Below are 20640 nucleotides of genomic sequence, written 5' to 3'. Positions count from 1 at the left end.
TGGTCCACCGCGGGGCCCCATCATAGCAAATTGATATCTACATTCAAATCCATCAAAATGAAGAGGGGTTCTCAACCATGTTTCTTGAATACAAAACAGATCCATGGATTTAAGTTTAGTGCATACCACACTAGTGGTCAACAAGGTAGAATGGCCCCTTGAGATCCATGAGAGGATTTGCCAAAATTGTGTGGAATCTGTGCAACTAAAGTTTCTGTTGCATAGTTTGGATTGGGGATATGGATTCTCTCAGAGATAGCGCTAACCATCTCCATTCTTGATCATCATCTCCCCTCGCATATTGACATCTTTATTCATACGGCCCTCGTCCTGCAATGGTAGCGGGTTGTGTTTCTGTTCTTCAGAATCCCTACCGCTACCCCAACCATTGCTGAAGATAAGAATGTCATACCCAATCTTATTAAAGTGTTCAGTCTCCTGTATTATAAGATCAAAGATATTTTGAGACCTCGGGACAATTCTCAAATGATCGAGCTGCGAAGGGTGAATGAAATCCACCAAGCCAATGTCTTTTTTGAGATTTTTTATTTTTTTTATTTTCTTTATTTTCCAAGACTGGACAGGATGGATTTAAGTCAGAAATAACATTGTGAAGCTGCAGAGCCACCTGGCTTCTTCATTCAGCTGTATCAAGTCCCACAGTGCAACCTCATCTGTCAGAGCTTTGAATTCTTTAAATTTTGATTGTACCTTATCAGGGTGCTGATTTTTCTTTAACTGCCTTTTTTTTTGCTTTCAGCGCCAGACGTGTTTGACGTCTCGAGAGAGAATAACCCTCACATTCTTGCATTGATACATCTTCTGTGTTTTGAGAGCCCACATCTGATATGTTTATGTTATTGAACTTTTCCAAAAGGTCTATCAGCATTGACTATCAGGGGGGTCTGCAGTTGATTTTAGTGTTTCTGTGGTCTTTTCCCCCTCCCCCCGGTTGTCTTAAGAGTAGTAGACAGAACCAAGGTTGACACTCCCTGTTCTACTTTAGTCATTTTTTGATAGAGTTCTTTCATTACATTAAGAATTTGTTTATCTCGTTCATCACATATTTTCAGAGCGTTGTTTGTAAGGGCTAAGTCAGTCATTGTCGACTTACTTGCAGTGATTACAACTGCACTAAAACTGGGACGGTTGTTTAGTTGTTCACTCGCCTGAGAACCCTGGGATTTGGCGGACACAAGAAAAGGAAAAGTGGCCTTACTTACTCCTGGGATATCAACACATGTTTTGCCCATTAGAAATCCTTCCACCCTATTAAGTTTGGATTGTGTGTCTAATACAATCCGTTTGAGGTCTCTGATTCCCCAATGAGTCAACTCATGCCCTTTGTCCAGGAGATTTAGTATTCTGGAAATTACTGGCAATGATTCCTCAAAATGCTCATTGTTCTCAGGATTTGGGGAACTAGTCAAGGAGGACCGTTGTAAAGTCCGAAACGCGTTGGCAACACAGTAAAAAACACTGATGCTATTTGGGATTGGTGACCTTAAACCAAAGAACTTTATTTTCTTTTCTATGACCAAAAGTGGACATTGCAAACATATGCAAAGAGGGTAAAGAAAGTATCTTACGCCTGTGTCTACAAAGAACTTCCTATTGACACAGGATGTTACATTGTTCTCGAACCAAAGAAAGGCGGACATCACGTCCTTAATGTTATGTTATGCTTTGAGCAAAAACTGTTATTTCAGCTCTCTAATTGAAGTTCTGTAATGCAAAGCCTGTGATGTTAACTTGCTTTATTCTTTTCTTTTGTTTGAAAAACATTCACAAAGAATTGTGTAATTTAATTGATTAATAAAATAACCCACAGAGGGTACTTTTTACTTTCATAATAGTTTGTATCACAAAATTGGTTTCATTGATAGTGTTGATCTGAGAAACTGCACATTTTTAAAACTAATCAAGTGCTTAACATCTACACACACTAATATTTGGTGAAACTTCCATTAAACCTGGGAATAGCCATTGACTTCCCCAGACTTAAGTACTCTAATTCCCTAAATTAAGAAATTGTAAGACACACAGATCTATAATTGCAAGTAGTAGGGCTCTCATTGAACTTCACTCACTAGCTACACTAATTCATTTAGGATTACATTCCCCCTGGAGTGAACTGAGGGCTGGCAGGTAGCAATACATGTCTTTTTTCTCTTGTCTTTACCAGTCCCGAGTGGCCCCGTGACATCTGCCCCGGTGCATCTGAAGTTTTATTACAATACATCTGCAATAAATGAAAACTCTCTTTTTGAAGCACTAAAGACTCTAAACTGAACAGTAGTGCCCCCCTTCCCATTTTCTCGAACTAGTCAAGGAGGCCCTAGGCGGGGGTGAATGAATGTCGGGCACTGATGGCAATATTTTATCTTGCTCCTTTGGACTCATCGACCCCTCATGCAAAACCAAATCAGTATTCTCCTCCATTACCCACTTTTGACCTCCGGCCTCAGAAAAAATAGAGGTTGAAGGAAGAAGAAATTTCGCACTGGCAGAGAATATTCTATGTGGTGTTAGGGTCTGCATACGAGGGAGAGTGTTAAAGAGGTGAGCTTTATCTACTCCATTACATGCAGCGTTGACAGGAGTAGAAGGACCTCTTGAGAGCCTTACACGTTTTCTCAATTCTAATTTCACAGTTTGTGACATCATCGAGACATCCAGTTTTGTATCCTTTACCTACTCAAATTGTTCCACAGATTGTTGTGCAGTCGGATACTCAAGAATCTTGTCTGGATAGGAACTTGAGAGTCAAACGATAAGCCCACTGGAATAAATGAAACATCCTCATTCTCTGACATATCGCTACTGCCCCTTGCATGCACCTGGACAAACATATGCAATAGTTCCACTTCCTGTATAATATCTGTATTTTAGTGATTTTTTTTTAAGGCCATTTTCATCAAGCAGTCATTGTCTCCCCCCACCGCCTGATTTATATCCATCGAAAATCTCTTTTTGTTCATTGCTTTCTCCCCCTGGCCCTATGTCCACTAGGTTACCCTTAGGTTCAACCACATTGTTTTCATTGTTTGTTTCGGGGGGGCATTGGCCCTCATTGAGGGTCTAGCATTAGGGTTATTGGGAATAGGGGTTGGAAAACATATTTTCCCGTTTCTTAACACTGTTGCCATGCTGAATAGATACATTTAAAAGAAAAAAAAGTTGCCACAGAGTCCCCGAGGCCTTAAGGATACAATCTGGCTCTGACGGCCAGAATTCACACAAAGTAATGCCTTATGAACGAGTTCAGAGCCTGAAATTGTACAGGGGGAAATTTTTATAAAGCCACCACCTCACCTCCTCACCGCCTAACAGCCCAACAGCCACTTGGATACCCACTTCGATGCGCGCGCGCAATGCGCGTGCATCTGCTCATAAGTAGGAAATGGTGCGCGGTCAGGAGGGCGGGAGGCGGGACCACAGAGCAGGATTGACTGCAAGGAAAGAGAGAGAGGACAATTACGCTCAGTAAACGCAATACAGAGCATGTGCAAACAGGGCAGAGAGCCGCGATAGAGCCGCGGTTCACTTAGTAACAGTGAAGTTGAAGTTGCTAAACAAAGAAATCAAAGTGGCAAAAGATAAAGTCCCAAGGCAATTACTTGATTAAGAGTCCAATAGGGGCCGCTTAGCGCCGACAGTACGCTTCTCGAGAAGCAGAGTTCAGGGCAGCCACAGCCTAACAGCCACTTGGATACCCACTTCGATGCGCGCGCACAATGCGTGTGCATCTGTTCTTAAGTAGGAAGTGGTGCGTGGTCAGGAGGGCGGGAGACGGGACCGCAAAGCAGGATTAATTGATTAAAAGTCCGAAAGGGCCCGCGTTGCACCAACAGTACGCTTCTCCTTACAGACTGGCAGGCGTGGCTAGAGAGAAGCAGATTTCAGGGCAGCCACAGCCCAACAGCCACTTGGATACCCACTTCGATGCGCTTGTGTTTTGTTTTAGCCCTTTATGGTCAGCAATATAATTGTATTATAGTGGGTCATTGTGTGGCAGTGGGAGGTCGCTCCTGCCTGAACCTTTCCTGGGTGGGTGGAGGCTGGGGGTGAATTGGTTGTTGCTCTCAGATAGGGGGATGAACACACACACACATATATATATATTTTCTCCTTCATATTTTGGTGCATTTGCCACTTGCCATTTTTCTTAGATAGTTGGACTACAAGGAAGTGCCATGCAGTTTTTAAACCCCCATCCCAAGTTTTTGGCTATCCCAATTGAGCCGACAGCACTACGGGATGACTGGACAGATCTTTTAAATTTATTTTTCGTTGCATCAGGTTTTGAGAGACTCTCTGATGAAAGGAAGTTTTCAACTCTCAGGTGTGTGTGGGGATGGAGGCGTTTACGGTCATAAAAAACTGCCAGATGTGACTGATGGTGAAGATGGTGGCAGTGGGGATGGTGAAGGGTTATATGGTAAAGCCATGAGGAAGCTTGAAGCTCAGTTTGAAAAACAAGTTCATATTGTGACCCCAGCTACTCCTCACTGAGGAGGCCCAACAAGGCTGAAACAGGCCCGGCTCCAGGAATGTTCATCTGGGTGGGCCCTGTTTGTGATCAGGGGGGCCAATTTACATTGGGTGTGGGTGTAGGAGAACCCTAAAAACATTGAGCCAGGGTGGGAGTTGTTAAAGGCTGTCACTAGTGCGACAATTGTTCCAGGCTTTAAAGTAGTTTTGCTGACAAAGTGATTTCCCCACGATTACTCAATTTGTTCAAGTGGGAAATCTGCTCTACCCTCCATCCGTGCATGCCTTCCATAATCAAATGCTCTCCAGTACCCTTTCCAAAGTGTTCCGTTCTCCTCTTCCATCCCCTCCTTTGGTCCCTTCCATATAGTCCCACACTACTTTGACTTTCCATTAACTACTCCCTTCAGCTTCTTCCATAAGCAAAACTATTGTCAAGCATGTAAAATTAACCACTGTATACTGCAGACCTCGTCAACAAGAGCCCGAGAAGTGAATCACAATTAATCATGCCCTAAGAACAAAAGTTATCTATCTTTTTAAAATAAAATTCTAAAAATGAGTTATAAAAACAGTAGAGAGAACGAGAAGCAAGCACAATAGTCTGTCAACATCAATGTACCTATTTTTCCTTCCTTTCCCATCCCCTCTTTCCTTTCTATTATATCCACTCCTCCTTCACTTTTCACCCTCAGTCACCTTCCATGAGCTCCCCTGAGCACCATTCCCAACTACCGCTACTCCCATCTTCCCCCTCCATGCCTTCTTGGCCTGGCTCAGGGTATTGAGGATGATGCCTCCTCCTCTGTGACGGTCGAGCAACGCAGCCCCAGGTACTTATTCAATCTCAGATGGTGTTCACTCAACAATGCCTCCCTGAACACTGTGGCTACTCCCAGCAGACCACGGAGGAGGTTCTTGTGATCCCGCCATCTTGTTGTGAAACACAGAACCCCCTCCAGAATACTGAAGCAAGGAATAGGACATTTTATTTCTTACAAAATTACATTTTGCAGCAAATAATTGTATTTTTTGTTGAATTTTTGCAACACATTTTAATTGAGTTGAGGGTGTGAAGGAGCGCTAGCATGCAGGAGAGAGAGCCAGGGCAGGGTGTTTGGGTACAGGAGGCAGATGGTGCAGGTTGAGGAATTCTTGGCCTCCTGGTAGCTCCCCGTGTGGCGTGGCAGGGAGGAGGGGGTCTTTATATCATTATCTGGTACCTACTGTTTATAATATGCAATTGTCCATGATGACTTCTTGTTTGACGTGTTTGCTTTGATTTTCTGTTGGATGTTGCAATTCTTTTCAATAAATGCAGCCTTATATTTTCCAAAGAAAGATGTATGTGTGTCTCCTCTTGGTGGCCTCTGACACCTGCACTTCCCATCTATCAAACAACGACTGAGACTTTTTGGGATAGATTTTACTGCAAACTGAATCACTTCTAGGGGCACCAAATGTTGGCAGGTGAGGCACAGTGACATTGAATGATTTGTCCATGATCATACTCTTTGGTTAAGTGGTAAAGCCAGAATTTGAGCATAACCTTTCATTAAGGGGCTTGGCCACGCATCTTCCCAGCTCAAGTTGGTTCAACTATATGTTGAACTTTGGTTTTGAATACATAAAACAATACTCAAAAGTATATATATCACTTTAAAAATGCACAAGTGACATGATACACCAACCTTACAATGTATATATACATCAACACAATGTGCTGATGAAAAGGATTAAGGGGGTCATTTTGTTTTTAATCCTGAATTGGACAGAGGGTAGGGACCCCTCCTGTTTGCACATGATTGCAAAAGGGGTCCCTTGATGCAATTTTAATTGTTTACACCAAGTACTGGAAAAGTAAATAGTAAAACACAGGCAAAACGCCTTTGCGCTTCATTTTTCCATTACATTTCTGGAAAAGTGTAAATCCCTCCCACAATTAACGATTGTGGAAGCCATCTACAAAGGATTTCTTTGGAAACTGCCTGCTTTTACAAGGTGTATAGGTCAGGTGGTTTTCATGGGAATCCATTGGTTTTACACCAGCATAAAAATACATGCTGGTGGAAAACCGATCAGATTTGGCAGAGGGGCCTGTAAGAGCAGGTAAACGTGTTAATTCAGAACTTCTCTGCAAATTTGCATGCCAAATCATACAAAATCCTTCACCACATGAAAAGTGTTGGTAAATCTTTTAACATCAATTTTTCCACTCCGCTTGACATGGAAAATGACCTACTATGATTGTAACTTTATTTTCCCCATCCTGAATGGAAGCCTACACGTTCCAGCATGCAAGTTATCATCAACTTACAAAAAATCCCATACAGACACAAAGTGAACTGAAATGCATGTCAAGGTCATTGTTTCACACAGCTTGTTCTGTACCTCCTAATTTCTAATCACCCAACAATGACATCATTTTAAGAAAAAAGTTCCACAATGAGAGTAATTTTTCCATCTGAAATCACTTCATGTTGTAAATTATCTGCTGCTAAGACAAATACCTCACTGGGAGGGCCTGTGCAGCTCTGGCAATTTGTCTTTGAGGGGAGAGAGGCACAGCAGTGGGGACACCATGGGTATTTGTCCCTTTTCCGACTGTTAAATCCACCTCTGATTGCACTATGCAGGTAATATTTAAATGGCTCTTTTTAGGTTTAAAAGATATGCCCATTTTATACTTTACCAGCAACATTATAGGAAACGCTCCTCTCTTGTGTTATTTTCCAGATATTCATGATTATTCTTATGGAAGGCAAATGTTTATCGGGGGTTGGACCAATCCTCCCATCTCGCTCCTTGACCCTCTTATCACTGGTCAGATCCAACAGGTTCCTGTCTTCATTTTCCCGGGAGACCACGCTAGTTTTCATACTGGACATCAGATGGAGGCCCCTGCCCTTGAACTGTCGAATGGCCCTTGTTGAGACACATTTATTGTGACCAGCTCTGCAATTGTGAACGTTGCTCCAGTAACGTGATGGCGTATGCTACAGCTTAACTGCTAACCTAGCTTCATCTGGTATTGAGGAATTCTAGGGATACTTTCCCAGGATTGTCGTTTGGTCATACTGTGCCCGTTTCCATTTGTCTGATCCAACTATTGATGCGCATGCCGTGTTTTGGCCAACGGCAGAGTGCCAGGACAAGACTGGCTTATGGAGGTTTACAACACCCCAGCACCATCAATCATTGAGGACGTCTGTCACCCTGATGAATTTGCACATAATTAATATAACTGTGAATATGGAAATAAACATGTTGGTTATCTAAGTGATCCACTCTTGGTGTGGCCCAAATTGTCAAATAATATGACTCTTGAACGTTTCTAATTCCAGGACATTTCCTCTAGTAATTCAGTGCTTGCCACTGACTGGAATTTGAATATGGTGTTACAATATCTTGTGCAATTAGTCCTTTTGTGTTAATGTATTTTTTGGTGTGTTTCACCATTGTATTTGAGGTATGAATTTTAGATGTGTATGAGTTTTAGTATGAATGAAGTGATTGGTGAATTGTATGGGTCTGGTTGTGTTGCACATTGTTCCGAGCGATTCTCTGGACATCCATGAATTAATTTCTTTCATGGATTACATTTTATTACTTCAATGTTACATGAAACATTAGGAGTTTTTACAATTATTACGAGATACTTTATTCAATAAAAGAAAATGTTGTATGAAATTTAGGATGTGAATTGAATTTTTTCGTCTCCTATTTTTTGATGTGGTCTGTACCGATTCATTTGTATTCTTGACCACCTGTGCTATTTATGGTCTAGTCTTGCCTGTTCACCTAAACAAGTTCCTATACCTCGGTCTCCTAGTTGCTTTATATATATAATTGTTTCTCCCAAGCACGACTGTGCGTATTTTTCTGCTTGGAGTCCCTCATTTGTTTGTTGGCAGATCCAACAGTAAATCATTTTCATTTACAACAATGTCTAAACACCTAGCTCCCAGCACATAATACCTTCTAAACACGACTGACAATAAACATTATGTGTTCTGTTTGCATGCAAACTCTGTTAATAGTTACTCAAAGAGTATAAGGTTATCAAGTCAGTACTTATAAGTTTGAATCAGGAAAGGTTCTGTCAGGGCAGGGTAGGCTTCCATGCAAAGATATGTTCTATTATGGTTAGAAGCCCACTTGTAAGAATGCATGAGAAGACTTTCTGAAATTGGGCCGTACTTGTCATCCTAGCCTTGACATGTTCACGTATGACCTTGTTGGATTAGCACAGTGATGATTGATTCCCTAGACAGAGCAAGTAAGGCACCCACATATGGGCATATATACACTTTCACTTACTGAAACCAATATACATTGGCAAAGGCAACAGCTTGCGATTTTGAGTAAGCTTGGATAGGCATTTGTCAGGCACTGCCATAAGGGTACCACCTGGCTGTGAGATGGGAACAGCTAGAAACTGGTGCACATACTTGGGCATATGATGTCATTGTGTGGCAAATGTCTAATACTTTTATACAAGCCAAAGCGTTTGGCTTTGTGACGGCTTGTTTTAGAAAGGACTCCAGTGCAAGGAACAGATGCATGACACAGATATTGCTTATAAATAAACAGGCTACAGAAACACATTTTTAGGGGATTTAAATTATTTCCAAAGAGATCTGGTTGGATGGCATTGATAGTGATATGGAATTCAAGGAATCCATGACCAGGACTGAGCAGGGTTGGCATCACGGGGAGGTGGTCAGTTCACTGTCTACAAGGTCAGGGATGAGTTGAGTAGTTCTGTGTGTGGTCTGGCCAGGGTTGAACGATTGATTCCCCCTACATCCCTTTGGAGAGAACTGGTTAAGCATGCTCATGGAGGGAATCTTGGTAAGAGCTTAACTAAGCGCAGGTGGAGGGCTAACTTCTGGTGGCCCGGCATGGATGATATGGTGGAGGAGGAGGTAGGTTTTTGCATCCCTTGTAGAGCCAGTGATAAATCGCTAAAGACCCAGAAGATGGAGATTGGGAGTGTCGATATACCGGAACATGCATGGGACAAAGTGGCTATCAATTTTAAAAAATCGATGAGTATGTTGCGGGCAAGAGCATAGATTTGCCATTGTGATAGTGGATTATGGTGAAGGTGGTTTGAGGTGGAATTTGTGGAAAGCATATATACCACGGTGGAATTGATTTAATGGAAAGATTGTTTTCTAGAGAAGGGTACTCTAATGTTGTGATTTCTGATAATGGCCTTCAGTTGGTGTCACAGGAAATGCGGGAATACTTGGAGGGTAATGGCATTGAAAATCACTGCACCGCCCTATACAATCCCAAGGCCAATGGTCTAGTTGAACCACCAATGGTATCATTAAGGAAACAATTCAACTGGCACTTGCTAATGGTCTTGATTGGAGGAAAAGCATCCAAGAAATGATGAGGGCGTTCAGAGATACGACTCACATTTTGACGGGGCTAACACCTTTTGAAAAGATGAGGGCCAGGAAGATGGGTTCAGAGTTATTTTCACGCCCGTTGGTTGTGGACAAACAATGTGCTAATGAGCAAATGTGTTTGAGTGGGAGGAGTGCGTGTGTTGGTGATGTGGCGCATGTTAAGAAGCCATTTAGCGTGCCAAAAGGATGTTCCCATTATTTTGATCCCATTGAGGTAGTGTTAGCGGGGAAAAGACACATTGGGCCTCATTACGACCCTGGCGGAGTGGGTTTACGCCAGCGGTATTCGCGGCGGACCCGTCCGCCCTACTACGAGTTCCCGTAGCGCCATGGAGCGTTTTCCGCCTGGTTTTTCCGGGCGGAGAAATCCATGGCGCTATGGGACCTTGTTGTTAATTACGCCACCGTATTTTACGGTGGCGTAATTAACGCCTTCCCCACTCCCATTATACCCTATGGGGCAAAAATGGGAATGGGGAAGGGTAAAATGGGGAATGGGGATTTACCGCCCCGCCAAGGTCGGAATGGGGCGGTAAATCCGCCAACCCCCATGGCGCTATCGGCAGCTTACCGCCGTGCTCCATGGTGCATTTTGCGCCACGATTTCCGCCAGGGTCGTAATGAGGGCCATTGTAACGAGTGATGGTAGGCGGTGGAGTATGGACTGTGTGGCCATTGTGCGCTACCCACATATGAAGGCGAAAGCCCCGGTGGAAGGGCTAGGTGATGAATACAGAGATGCAGGAGATGAGTGGTACAAGGGTAATCCTGACAGGGGCTGCAATAAGGAACTTAATGATAAGATTCCTTCCTCAATGTCTGGTATTGACTTAGATAGTATTTTTGATGACTCACAGGAAGGAGCACAAGGGGATCGCAACGAGGTATCAGGGCATCATGGCATCGGAAAGGGTGCTGACTGCACCACAAGTTGATTGAGAAAAAGACCAGTGAAATTTGATGACTATGAAATGTGGTACTGACTCACTATATGTACCGTGCCAACTGCTCATTTCATCTTTCTCCCTGTACAGGTACTCACATGTTCAATCATTGTTTTGTACATACTTATCACCATGCCTTTATTCCCCACAGTTGTTATCTGTTATGTGTAAGAGGAAACATATGTTGTATGGGCCTGCGCACGCAATGACATCCCAATGTTCCATAATGAAATGTCATTGCGTGCGCCCCTTATCTTGACAGCTGACCGTTTCCCCCAACGGTCCCTCCAGCCCCGGTGTCTTCATGACAGGACCCGCGTTGGTGTCTTGCACCTGAATAAACCTGTGTGAAGTTGCCTCACCTTGGCACGTTGTTCTTTATACTTCACTACATAAGCATAATCAAACAACTTCCCAATGGTTCAACTTATAACATTTCTATAAAGACTTGCGGCAGTCAGCCATTACTGCTTTAAACTAAAAAATATACCCAATTTAAGGCCCCTTTAGGACTGAATGTCTGCCTGCAAGTTGTCCTCCAGGGCACACACTCCTCAGAAGCACTTAGCCTGCATGTTGCATGGTTTAAGTGGCTGGCATTTCCCATAGTGTTCCCTGTGGTGCTCCAAGCTGCTTCCGGCCCTTACTCTCGCCTCACGTGTAGCCTGGCGGCTTGAGGCTCTTCAACAATGTGCGAGGCCCACTGTATTCTATCTATGCTGCAAAGAGGTGCTTCAGATCAACAGGCCCACCCAGCCCACATGTGCTGAGTACTATTGCACATTGCAGCTCTTATTTGCTCTACTTAGATCAGCCGCTCCGGGAGGGGACAAGTCACCATGCTCATATGGGGCGTGACCACGGTGCCCTTCTGCAGTGGACCCAGGACCAGCCACTGTTACGGTCCTGTGTTTCGTCTCACTTCTGGTCTTCCTTCACCCAAGGCGCTCTCCAGTGTGGTCCTGGACTTCACCTTCTCCTGGGCCGCACAGTAGTGTCACCGGCCCGGCACTTTGAGGAATCCCCATGCTTGCACCCTGTATGCAGGCACACTCTTCCTCTCTGCTGCCCACCCAGTCTGGCCCACGGGGGAATGGGTGCCTACCACAGGCCTCTTCCTCACCCAGGCTTCCTCGCTCACAGGTCCCAGGGAACCGCCTCTACCCGGGCCTCATTGCTCTTATGGCCTGAATCTTTGATCCCAATGGACTGCTCCATTGCCTTGTTTCGCCTAGGCCATAATCTGAGGAGGTCAGAGCCGTCCAGACCTGTTACCTTTTGGTGCTGTAATGAAATGACCTGAGACAAGAAACGATCTGAGGCGTGTTTGTTTGTGGTTGGCAATAAAAAGGCAGTGGTGTTTTATTGCAAACAGAAATATCATAACAATTGGGTAAATGTATTTATCCAAACAAACACAATGATAAATGACTGTCATCTTTTGGGCACTGAGCCAGTGGCATCTACCTGGCCCGTGCCGCCAACTTCTTTCCACGCCTTTGTGGGCCCCGTTCGTTGCCCTGTGTTCCCTCTCTTCCTCTTTCCGTTAGGGTGGGGGGGTTTTGGGGAAAGAAGAAGAAGAGTCTTCTGCGTACAGAGAAGACAGTTGGTACTCTGTGCAAAGTACCAAGGAGAACTGGCTTTCCTCAGCCAGGCCTCTCCTTATATTTTATTTTTTCTGCGTGAGGGCATGTATCACACAGTAGAGGCTTCCTGCCTCATGGCCGGCTGGCACGGATGGCCATTCACACCTAGGTGTGTGGCCCTGGACCTCCCTTCCTGCCTATGTTTGGCCCTGGTGTTTGTCCTTTGTTTTGCCCCCCCTCCCTGTAGTGTGACAAGTGTTGTGGGAGGGTGTGCTATGTGCGGCGGCGCCGGGCTGCCTTCTCCTGCCTGTTGTGCAAGGGCTGCCACGCAGCCCCCGTCTGTTGTCCTGTTCCCTTACCCTGTCCCCCCGCACAGATTCCCTGTATCCCCTGAGCTCCCTTGGTGCCCAAGCTCGCAGCACCTGCACATAATATGAGGAGGTCAGAGCCTGTTACCTTTTGGTGCTATACCCGAATTACCTGAGACAGGAAGCACCTGAGGCGTGTTTGTTTGTGGTTGTTAATAAGGCTGTGGTGTTTTATTGCAAACAGAAATATCATAACAATTGGGTAAATGTATTTATGTAAACAAACACAATGATAAACAACTGTCATCTCTTGGGCACTGAGCCATTGGCATCTACCTGGCTCATGCCGCCATACCTGGATGGGTTCCCGGCCGTCGAGGTTCGCCCCAAAAGTTGTATAATTTGTACCCTCTTGCTGCTAGGTTCTCAATTATTTCATCATGGAATTTTCCCTTTCCTTTGACCGATAGGTGGAATCCGTCTGGGTGGAACAGATCAGTGTCTACCAGTGTGATTGCTGTGTGTTGAATAAAATTAATTCCCCTATTATTGCAAAATGTTTCTATCCCTCTGATGAGCTTCTTTCTTGCAATGTCAATCACCTTGTGGGAATTTGCCCCGCCATGATTTCCTTGGTAGCATGGCTGAATAAAATATGCCTGTGTCTCGAATTGTGTGCAATTCCTGCCAATGAAGTGCATGTGTCAGCAAGCAGCTTCTTTCTGCCTTGCTCCAGCAGATCGTTGACCCCCAAGTGAATTATTAAAAACTCGGGTGGGTATCTGAAAGCCACCAAATCTGCTAATCTATCATGGATTTCTTCCCAACATAAAACCCTGTAGCCCCACCATGATGTAATGATGTTCCTAATGGCCGGTTTCTCCTTTGTCTCTTCGGACCATATCTCTGTCCGAAACACAAATGAATGTCCTATAATCCATGCCGACTTGAGTGGGGCGTCATGTTCTGTTGGGAGAAAATCATGGTTATATTAGATCTGGCCTTATGTATTGTTTATAACAGTCAGATTTCCACCCTCCTATTTTCTTCACTCTTTCTGCTCCCAGGCCCCCTTGCTATGCTGTTGTGGCCGCCCCTATCCGGAACGAGTGGGTTCCGAATTCTCTGCTGTCCCAACCTGCTTTGTTGATGGTTGTTTTGAGGACAGACTGGAATTGGTATTGTCTGAGGTAGGGGTATTGGTTGGTTATGCATACTGGGCAGTTGTCACTATCCTTAATGCACTGAATCCTGCATGCCCTACTGTGGCCGGTTTTTGACATCTGTATGTCCAGTGCCATATATTCCTTCTCTACCCGCACTTGCAGCATGCCTATGCCTTCAGCGGCCTTGATGCTGGATGCGATTAACTCACTGACCCTGAATGCCCCAAAATATGCTATGGAAAAAGCTGTTTTGAAAAGTTGCGCTTCGTACCGATCGGTGCAAACCAAATCCAGTAATTTCAATAAAACCACTAATTTTTCAAAATTCAACGGGCGTCTCTTATCTTTGTGCTCACCCTCCATTTCCTCCCACCCTTTCAAAGCATATGCTATCAATGTAATGCGGGTTGGGTCTGCATCACCCTGTATCTTTGAAAAGTAAGCTACTGCTGCTAAATGCCTCTTAGCCCATTCTTTTTTAATTTTCTGATTGTATGCCCATCTTAAAAACTGATTGCTATCCTTTGTTGTTAACCTTTCGACATGCTCTATCTGTGTGATTTTTAGCACTGTTTCTAGACACTTGTTGTACTGCCTTGCAGTATTTGTTGCTAGTGCCCTTTTGGCCGGACCCATTAGCAACCCCAAAGCTGGGTCTGGGCCATCTTTTTGTGGCTTGTTTGTTTTGGTGCCCATTTCTGAGGTGCCTCCGTTAACATTTTGCTCACCTTGGTCCCTGCCGTCGGGTGTTGACTTGGGTGAGTTTGGCTTCATTCCGCCAGTATGTCTCAGCATTCTTCGGGTATTTCTGTCATCTCGGATTCTGCTTCTGGCTTCAGTTTGTGAAAGTTGTCCCACTGGAAGCGAGACAAAGCATCTGCAATGATATTGTCTGTGCCAGCTATATGTTTAGCTCTTACATCGATATTGTACTTCAGTGTTAACAAAGTAATTGCCCTCAGAACGTTTAAACCCGACTGACATGTAGTTGATCTTCTATTTATGATTCCCACCACTGCCATGTTGTCTGACCAAAACATTAGTTCTGAATTGGCCAAGCGCTCCCCCCATATTTGGAGTGCCAGCCATATCGGTATGAGCTCAAGTAAAGGTATATTCTTAGTCAGCCCTTGTTTATGCCAATGTTCGGGCCATGGGCCTGCAAACCAAGTTTTATTTAATATCGCTCCAAAGCCTTTACTTCCTGCAGAATCCGTGAACAGAACCCATTTTTACTGTGGTTTAATGGCGTCTGCCATACTCTTTTTCCTTTGAAATCTTTCAAGAATGTTTCCCATATTTCAAAGTCCTTTTTCACCTTTTCACTTAGCCTTATGTGCAAGTGAGGTTTCTGTATCCCTTAAGTCTTTATTTCTAAGCTTCTTGCAAAAGCTTTTCCCTGTGGTATTATCCTTGCAGCGAAATTCAAGCTGCCTGCTAATGACTGTAAGTCCCTAACTGTACCTTTGTTTTTGCTTTTAATGCAGCAATGATTTGATTAACTCATCTCTTTTTGCTGCTGGGATCCTGCATTCTCCTGCCTTTGAAACTATTTCTATTCCCAAAAAATGATGCTTGTATTAGGATGTGCTGTTTTTTCTTCTGCTAGTGGGATGCCCCAGTGTTTTGCCATTGCTATCAATTTATCCAAAGTTTGTTCACATTCCTTTGTCTTTGGTTGACCTACTAATAGGAAGTCATGTAGGTAATGTGTTGCTAGTGGCCCTGGGTTCTGTTTTATAAAGCCTCATTGAAATAAAGAACCAAGATGTTCAAAGATTGCACATGATATAGTGCACCCCATGGGTAGGCACTTGTCTGCGTACATTTTCCGTCAAATGAAAAGCCCAGCCCGTGTTGTGATCTGGGATGCACTGGTAATAATCTAAATGCTGATTCAATATCTAATTTTGCCATCAATGCATTTTTCCCTCAATTCATTACTATTCTGGGAGCTTCTTGGAAGTGTATGTAAGACACTGCTGTCTCTGTGCTGGGGATTCCATCAGTTACGGATTTGCCCTTTGGGTATCATAGGTGGTTTATCATCCTGTACTGCCCTCGCTCCTTTTTAGGCACTAATCCCAATGGTGAGCATACGAAGAAGAGCTTCTTTTGCGTACACAGAAGACAGTTGATACTCCATGCAGAGTACCAAGGAGAACTGGCTTTCCTCAGCCAGGCCTCTCCTTATATTATTTTTTTCCTCCCTGAGGGCATGTATCACACACTAGAGGCTTCCTGCCTCATAGCCGGCTGGCGCCGACAGCCATTCACACCTAGGTGTGTGACCCTGGACCTCCATTCCTGCCTCCCTTTGGCCCTGGTGTTTGTCCTTTGTTTTGCCCCCCCTACCCCCTGTAGTGTGACAAGTGTTGTGGGAGGGGGGTGCAAGGTGTTGCAGCGCTGGGCTGCCTCCCTCTGCTCCCTTGGTGCCCAAGCTTGTGGCACCTGGACACACCTGACAAGCGTGGCTCAGGGCTTTGATTAGTGGTGGTGTCCCGTCAATCCTCTCCTTCAGGCTCCAGCGAGGCGCTCAAGACCACAGGTCCCCAGGAGTTAACAACACTATCTAGCTGCTCCTTCTCTCTTCCCTAATCTTTTTTTCTCTTCCCTTGTCTGGAAACCAGGGCAAGTGTACTGCCTATGACACTTAAGGATGACCAGTCCATGACTCCATTGCTCTAACATTCCACAGGCTCCCCTTTGCAATAGGGAAGGGAAGAGTCTGCTAAAAGGTAAGGTTATAGTACACAAGGCACAATACAATCTCTCTAATTATACATTTAAAAAAACAGTAGTTACCCAAATCCATGATGTGCTTGTTCATTATTTTTCCCTCCTTACAAATGTTATGTATGTAAGCAATCCCATATTAACAGGCCCTAATTGGATCAAGGGTTACACAGTATTTGACTTAAGCACAATGCCTTGCTCTCTTTATTCTTCAAATAAAACGTTAAGCTTCCCCAACCCTTGTCCTGCGTTGCCCTAGGAGTACCTCTGCTGCCAAAGACATGCCAGTCATCTCTGTGTATCCAGTATCATGAGGGTCCCATTTTGGCAGGAACTTCTGCTGACACTGAGCTTCAGATAGCAGTCCCTCATGGCCAGGTGGATCCGGGCTGGACTCATATCAGGTCACCTCTGACTGTTTCATTGCTAAGCTGCAAAGTATATCACACATTGTGAAGGCGGTGAGTAAACGAGGTTGTGGTTGAAATACAATCGCTCTCTATTTGTTTGGCGAACTGCAGAAGCAGCACCTGCCGCCCTGCGTGCTTATCACAGGAAATTTACTGAAAACAAATGTGTTATTGGAGGTCATGCACCAGCCACAGAATGGGAAGTGTGTGCATGGTACCCGAGCACTCTCTGCAAGGTATTTCAATGCATCCCAAATGCTGCTTCAAGACTGGCGCAGGACCTGGGTTCACATAGACAGCCTGAGTCACTGTGTCTCTAATATAAAGAATATTGGGCATTTTGATTGGAGACCAATTTAACAATTGTTTTCCCCCTATTAAAATCCCTATTTTCGCTCCCATTCAGCAAACCAGTAGAGATTAAAATATTTTGTGGAGCGTGCAAATGCCCAAAGAATGTTGCTCCTGTTTATTTAATGCAAGAGATTGTTCTTTGTGTATCAGCACCTTACTTGTATTTCTGACATCTAGATGCATGTACATAGGATACTTTTTTGTGGAGCAGGTTGTATTCTGGATGCTATATTTACTTGCTGACCCAAAGAAAGAACACGCATTGGCAAAGGAAACAGTTTTGTCTTTTGTGTAGGCATGGGATGGGAATTTGCCAGGTGCTGCCATAATTATACTACCTGGTCATAAAATGGTAACAGCTGCAAAATGGTGTAAGGACATGTGCATATGATAGAAGTGCCTATAACATTTCTGTTTAATACCTATACACAAACCAAATGGTAAGCTTTGCTTTGCTTATAACATGACTTTCGTGCAAGCACACTGCATATAAATCAAATGGCTGAAGGTGCAGCTGGTTAAGAAGTTTTGATTACACCAGTAGCACATTTGTAGCTGCAATTATGCTATTAAATTATCTCTGAAGATTGCTTTGAAATAACACTGACAGGCACTTACAACACAAACTTTGCCTATACTGCTCGATAAAACTAGCTCAAAAACGTCCATGGAGTATGTGTTTTGGGCACAGAGGGGCATGTAGTGTGTGGGAATGACCATAGGGATTATCATGGCCAGGGTCAGTAAATAGATGGGTAAATAACCAAACAACGCCCACAGGCTGTGTATATCTATTCACAAGTTTTTAAGAAGAAATTATACTTCTTCTTATGGTGTTGAACATGGCTAAAGGCCTCGCCATATCAATCTCACCCTTAATTCTCTGGAATTCCTTCTCACATTGCACATCCAACTTACATTCTACACCCTTCTTTCAACAATCCCCTCATCTTCACAATTTTATCATAAAAATTGTGCACAAACTTCTGATAGAATTCAATCATCCCCAAAAAGGATCTCAACTTTCCTTTACCTGTCGGAGACGGAACTTTCTTAATGGCATCCACCATGTCATTTTTGGGTCTCAACCCATCACTTGAGATCTTATGGCCCAAATACTCAACTGCCTCCTTTCCAAACACACCTTTTTTTGCCCACAACATTATACCTCTTTTTTCCAAAAACACCAAAATCTTCCTAATGTTCTCCTCATGCCTTTCCCATGTCTCTCCAAATATCAGGATATCATCCTGGAAACAATGTCCCCCCAGAATATATTTTAGCAGCTTCTCCATTACTTTCTGGAAGACCGACGAGGCAGAAACCAATCCAAAGGACGTCCTGCAAAACTGAAACACACCCTCATGTGTGATAAAGGCGGTATATTATCTAGATTCCCCGTCCAACACGATCTGGTTGTATGCGGATACCATATCTAACTTGGAAAAATACTTCGCCCTTCCAATCATTGCCAACATCTCTGTCATGTATGGGAGCAGATGTCTTTCGGCAACCACACATTTATTGAGTTCCTGCAAGTCCACACACAACCTCAACACTCCACTCGCCTTCTTCACTACCACCAATGGGCACACCCATTCCACACTCTCAGCTGGTTCTATCACACCCGACTCTCTACATTTTCTCAATTCCATTTTCACTCCCTCTTTCAACACCATTGGTACAGGGCATAGTTTTGCCGTCACTGAAATACCCCTTTCCTTGAGGACAATCTGATGCTTTATACCCCTCACACGCCCGATTCCCTTGGAGAACACTTTGGGAAATCTCTCTACTGTGCCAACACTTTCCCCGATATGCAACACTTGCTCATCAGTATTGGGGTCTAGCCTTGTTTTCAAACCCCTCTGTTCCCTCCATCCCAACAGGGTTTCACCACTCTTGGTAATATACATTTTTCCATGGGTTTCCCTCCCCTTGATTCAGATGTGCAAATATCCTATAAAATCTATTTTGCACAAATTGTATCCTCCTGGCCTTTTGTCAGAAGGCAACAAGTCACATACCTTCCCACACACCTGCTTCTCGTATACATCACGAGACATCAAGGACAATTTTGCTCCGGAATCTGACATCATTTGTACACTCCTACCTTCCACATCAATTTCTGCGAACAGGCTATTGTATTCATCATCCTCATCGCATTTGACCATGTTAACCGTAACCACTTCTACTTGCTCATCGTCATCATCACCCAATGATTGTTGAGCTTTCTCATTGACATATAATACTTTCCTATTCCCCCAAAAGAATAATCTGTACAACAGTTGACATAGTGTCCCCACCTTTTGTACATGGAACATGTTATGTCACTCCCCGGATACACAGGAGAACTGGCAAAATAATTTGCACTGGCACATCTGAAACAAAGTCTTTCCTCCATTTTCTGCTCTTTTGGCCTATCCCCTTTAGTGTCAAATAAATCACGTGAGCATTGATCACCAGCTTTACCCTTCTTTTTCTTTCCTTTACCAGCATCTTTTCCTTGGACACCCACCCTCAATATCTCACTGGCTGTGTTTTTATTCTCCTTTTTATTTAGCTTAGTCACACATGCCATCAAGTGCTCTACACGTTTGGCAATGGTTACCACTTCATCTAGATTTGGCTCATCTTTGAGCCACAACTCTTCCCTTATTTTATCATTGTAACAATGAATCATAAACTGATCCCTAATATGCTCTTCCAACTTTTCACTAAATTTACAAGTGAGAGATAAATGTCTCAAAGCAGTTACATACTCTTCGACTGTCTCCCTTCTTCCTGTACCCTCACTCCAAAATTGTACCTTTCGAGAATGGTGCTGGTTTTAAGATTGAAATGTAGGTCAAGTTTATGCAAAGCTGCATTGTATTCATTGTAAACTTCCCCTTCATCCAATTCAGTTAACTCAAGCAATTTTTAATATATTAGCTGCCCCTAATACCAAAGAAAATGCATTAAAAGTAACACCTCCGGTCCGTCGAAATGGTGTTTTAACAAGCTGCTCTTACATAGTGAAGAAATACTTTTTTCCATGGGGCCCATTTGATTCTGGTAGGGCCCGGGGTTGGCATAAATGCTGGAGGCCTGGGTACAAGTGGCATTGCCATTGTAGCCCAGAGTAACACATCTTGTTATAGTCAGCAAAAAAAACGTTTTCGCTTGTGTTCCTCCTCCTCCAAGTCACACCAGGCCTCTCAATAGCATATCCAATCA

The sequence above is a fragment of the Ambystoma mexicanum genome, chromosome 5q (assembly GCF_040938575.1).
Source record: "Ambystoma mexicanum isolate Mex_15411 chromosome 5q, UKY_AmexF1_1, whole genome shotgun sequence".
NCBI lineage: Eukaryota > Metazoa > Chordata > Amphibia > Caudata > Ambystomatidae > Ambystoma > Ambystoma mexicanum.
Note: the sequence above shows the minus strand (reverse complement) of the source record.